Source organism: Mizuhopecten yessoensis, unplaced genomic scaffold, assembly GCF_002113885.1.
Source record: "Mizuhopecten yessoensis strain PY_sf001 unplaced genomic scaffold, ASM211388v2 scaffold8333, whole genome shotgun sequence".
Taxonomy (NCBI): Eukaryota; Metazoa; Mollusca; class Bivalvia; order Pectinida; family Pectinidae; genus Mizuhopecten; species Mizuhopecten yessoensis.
In genome coordinates, this window is record NW_018407495.1 from 153,288 (window position 1) to 158,572 (window position 5,285).

The 5,285-nt window shown below is 37.0% G+C and overlaps 1 protein-coding gene across 6 annotated transcripts in view; it reads left to right on the plus strand.

Annotated features, from left to right (window-relative positions):
• Positions 1-3,468: 3,468 nt before the first annotated feature.
• LOC110455611 (coronin-2B-like) overlaps positions 3,469-5,285 on the plus strand; it is a 118,575-nt gene continuing 116,758 nt past the window's right edge. For all 6 annotated transcript variants that reach the window (XR_002463471.1, XR_002463470.1, XM_021505818.1 and 3 more), the window contains exon 1: positions 3,469-3,552. The gene's annotated coding sequence lies outside the window, so the exon portion shown is untranslated. The remainder of the gene's footprint in view (positions 3,553-5,285) is intronic.

The window sequence follows — 5,285 nt, forward strand, 5'->3', positions numbered from 1 at the left end:
CACATTTTGGACCAAAATTTGTTTAATTGCCATTGGAGGTTATTCAATTTAAGTTAGCATTATCAATATTGGGTAGCAGTTTGATGGTATGCACATATGAGCCCTGACTGACCCCCGGGGCTATTTGGGTGGGGCCAAAAAGGGTCGAATTGACTGAAATTTCAAAAATCTTCTTCTCAAGACCCAGATATGGTAGAATCAAACACTCTTCATAGATGGAAGGGTCTTAAGGTGCTCTACCAAACTTGTGAATTTCATGACCCTTGGGTATCATGTTTCCCCCTGGGGAGGGGGGTAAACTTTATTATAGTTTATATAGGGAAATCACATTTTGGACCAACATTTGTTTAATTTCCATTGGAAGTAATTAAATTTAGGTTAGCATTATCAGTATTGGGTAGCAGTTTAATGGTATGTACATATGAGCCCTGACTGACCCCCGGGGCTGATGGGTGGGGTCAAAAAGGTCAAATTTACTGAAATTTCAAAAATCTTCTTCTCAAGACCCAGATATGGTAGAATCAAACACTCTTCATAGATGGAAGGGTCTTAAGGTTTATGACCCTAGGGTCTCACGTTTACCTCCTGGGGAAACCGAAAATTAACTATCACAACTAAGAAAATTCCTTTATTTCAATGTTAAACATTGTTACACACACACATTTGGAGCTGTTAGTATCAGTACGACTTGTTTAACATAAACGTACAGTATGTGGCGAAACTGCCTGCACCTTTGAGCAAAACCACGGAAGGTCTGATGACGTCACAAATGTTGCTGCGTGACGTCAACCAGGCGTGTTTACAACAATGTTTATTTATAGGCATTTCAGTCAAATCTTCTTCTGTACTGGTGCTCAATGGCATTTTGATACATGTGTATTTGGACAAATTATTAACTGAAACCCTTACTAATGTGACGAATTTGCCTGCACTTACGTTAGCTGACAAAATCTACGATGCCACCTGGCGGGCAATAGTTGGCATTAATCCCATTGATGAATTTGGCAATACTTAGCTCTGATTGGTCGAAATATTTTACTATTACTGTTATTATTAAATTTTGACAGAACTTCAGGCTCCTGTGCATTGAACAATTGAATAGAACCCTGTGTTATAAAATTAGTGGAGGCCTAGATTTATTTTTGAGGTAAACTTTTCTGTCAAAGGAAAAACTATCAATATGGTTTACTCTTCCAATACTTGTTATCTTCATCGTTCAGTGTGTTGCTTTATTGTGTTTTTTTTTTATTGCAGATATTAAGTTACATTCTTATAATATTAAACAATTAACTGAGAACCCTGTACCTGGATTTCAATTTGATTTGATGGGAATTAATATTCAACTCTGTACTCTTTTTGTTCAATTTTGAATTAGGTCTGTAGACAACTGTAGTGCAAAAGCTGACCTTTATCAAAATACATATATTTCCCATTATAGATTATCTACACACCAGTATCCGCTGGAATTTTAAGGCATCACAATCAGAGAGATTGGCAAGATGGAATGGCGTTTGCAGTAAATGGCACAGATAGTATTGTATGTCTTCTCACCCTTCCTATTGTTCAACATAGCAGAGGACATCAATTTAGAGACATACCAAGTGGAAGTGGTGAAGGAAGAGTCTCTGTGAATGGACAGTTATAGAAGATTACCCTTATATACACATTAAATGCATAGGACTAGGATTTTATTTTATTAACACCAATTTCATCTTGCATATGATGGAAAATTTTAATTTGATTTAAATTTGAAAGATTTAAATTAAGTAAACATCAATAAAGTTAGGTCATCATGAATGTTAAATGATTCTCAAACTTATTGCTGTTGGTGGTCAAAGTGGGGGCTGGCGAGGGATGAAATACTGTGACATTCTTGTTAAAATACATATTAGTATAGCCTACTGTTTTATGTATTAAGTGTGATGACTGATAACAATTAATTTCCTTTGTATTAATATCTGAACAGAACAATTCAAATGGTTGTAATATAACAATATTATAAATGTCATGCAACTCTATCTTGGTTAAAAGTCAAATTGAGGTCACAGCGACCTTGTTATGGGATGTGACACACTACCATCTCATAATGTACCTATATACAAAGTCAGTGCCCATTTATGAAACAGTGACAGAGATATGTTCAAGAAACCACAGTCAGTAGGGACGGTTGCATGCACAGACTAAGAGAATTCTATATACCCCGACTTGAAGCAGAAGTATAAAAAGAATAAATGTAATTCTCCTTGCAAAACTATAATTATGTTTTATTATATAAACATGAGGGTGATGGACTTGATGTAAGTTGAACAGTATACACAAAATGACCATCAAACGATCCATGAATCATGCACACAAGAAGCTATGCCCTGGTAAGTTTCTTACCTGAATTTGCGAAGACCAACTTTCAACTTTCACACTGATCAAATTTTTCTATATGATCTTAAACATATATCTACTTTCAGTTGTGAAAAAAAATATTGTATAGAGATATCAATTTATGCAACATCTCATTTGAATCAAATCCTACTTGCCTATAAACTGATATTCAGAACATTTTCTATTTCCATTTGAGCTTTGATGCAATCCGATAAAAGAAGTATAAAACAGGTCCAGGGACCCGCTCACTAGTTCAGCAACGTCAAGCGTGGTCAGTAGCATAGGGACCTGATAATTTGTTACAGCTATATTTGGACCTAATCATTTCGTACATATGATCATTGAGGGTGACATTTTTACCGAAAATCGATCTAAACCCCCTAAACGTGTAAACTTACTCAGAACACCTTAGTTTAGGTTTAATAAGAAGTATAGCTGTAACAAATTATCAGGTCCCTGTGGTCAGTAGGATGGGTGACAGCCCCACGTTACATGGTAGCAGCGTAGTCTTGGGACGAGACTTCTAGCGGGGGAACAGTGTAGTAACAGCTAAGGACTAATATGTGGGTTGCTCAAAGATTGGTTAACTCAGAGGCGTATATATTGTAATATATACGTCTCTGGTTAACTTTAACCGGTGTTTAGAGTGTTTTTTTTTATCTAAATATTGATGCCAATAAGAAGCTAGGGGTTTACAAGCAAAATTAGTTCTAAAAAGACATCAGACAAAAGACACCGGTTAAAGTTAACCACTTATGTTTAGTTAGACGTGACTGGAAACTCTACAGTAACCAACTTATGCGCAGGTTTCAACCCATCGATTTTAGGGATCTAAGTTATTTTTTCGGTTTTTTAACATCATTATTTTAATTGAAAATTATAACTTCACAAAATATGACCTTCCCTAATGTTCTTAGGACGTTAAGACTATGAAAACGAAGAAATATGCTCTTTTGAATTTCCCGCGATTGAGATGGTATTTTTTTTTTTATCTCACTCGTGAAGAGTTACAAGCCATCTTCGAGCTCTCTTTTGGTTTATCTGCATTGCAATACACATTGCCAAGAGTATCCAAGAATAAACACAAAAGTCACGTGACTTATCCGAGAGCGATTACACATGGCTGACAGTAGCACAAACAACACGGAGCTGTCTGCTGCGGGGATATATATCTAGGTAAGACTGTGATATTGTGCACTTAAATATGGTAGAAATATTGAAAATAATTGAAGAAATTTGATGAGAAATTATTTTAAAAGTTGGGTCGTGTGCGCTACAGGTTGGGACTGCAGATTCCGATGTTGGGACGCTGTTGCGCCTTATTTTATCGATTTTTCGTATCGGTGTGTGTGTCACTTATGTAGCCGAGCATTGTGTATGGGCAGTCTGATTCACAGAAAGGTTTTTTATTGACGTGAATGACGCCGAATAACCTGGCCATATATGGAAAGTTAACGGTATGTTTACCGTACGGTTAATGTCACATGTGTACACACATGGTCATACAACCGTAACGACTGTGTACTCAATCGTAATTAACACAGGGACCTGTCAGACCATTAACATCACTTGAACGTTTTATATTAGTTTCACAACCTAAGGATCATTATGCAATTTTTCATTTAGGATCAATATGCTGCTGTTATGCATCACAATTATTTCGACGCCAATGTCTGACACATCAATGAACAATCCCTATTAGATTCTTACTGACAGTACATATTATATAGAAAACAGTTTATTAACATCAGTGAACCCAAAACGGAAAAGTGGCTCAATAAATTGGTATGCAGTGCAAAGAAGCATTTTCCCGAATGCCGGTACTTTTTCAGTGCCATGTCAATTTGACTGTACATCAGCATTGTTAGCTGACTGGTGATGGTTGTTACATGGAAATGTTTAGGTTGGAAATATAATGACGTAATCACAACTTCCTTAATTAACATGCCATGCATGCTATTTATTTGGATGTCATTTTGAGAATTGTTACTTTATCGATGCTAGCTTGAAGAAAATTTTAAGAGAACCTAGCTCAATTGACCCTTAAATAAGTTCCTGCTTGTGACTCTGATACTTTTGTAACAGGAAAGAGAATATAGTGTGCTTCCACCGGAGATCGGACCCTTATTCTCCAGGTTCCTAGTCGGACACTCTACCACTGAGCTAAAGGGAAATTCCCTCGAGCTTGAAGCGAGAATGTAACCTTAATCCTATGTACAACTAAAACCTGCCACAGTATTTTGCATTCTATTTAAAGAACCATGTACTGGAAATATCAACTTTTACTATAAAAGGGTATTGTATTTATTGATGAAAAGTGAACAAACATTTTCAATAAGTCCCGGAGAAGTTTGAAGACAAAAGAACCTGCATTAATAATAATGCTAATAAGTTGAAGCAGCCCATGAGGCTACCCATTTAGGTTACTCTGGGTACTGAGACTATCACAACCTGATATGTAGGTTACTCTGGGCACTGATACTATCACAACCTGATATGTAGGTTACCCGGGGTACTGAGACTATCACAACCTGATATGTAGGTTACTCGGGGTACTGAGACTATCACAACCTGATGTGTAGGTTACTCTGGGTACTGAGACTATCACAACCTGATGTGTAGGTTACTCTGGGCACTGAGACTATCACAACCTGATATGTAGCTTACTCTGGGTACTGAGACTATCACAACCTGATATGTAGGTTACTCTGGGTACTGAGACTTTCACAACCTGATATATAGGTTACTCTGAGCACTGAGACTATCACAACCTGATATATAGGTTACTCGGGGTACTGAGTCCATCACAACCTGATGTGTAGGTTACTCTGGGTACTGAGACTATCACAACCTGATGTGTAGGTTACTCTGGGCACTGAGACTATCACAACCTGATATGTAGGTTACTC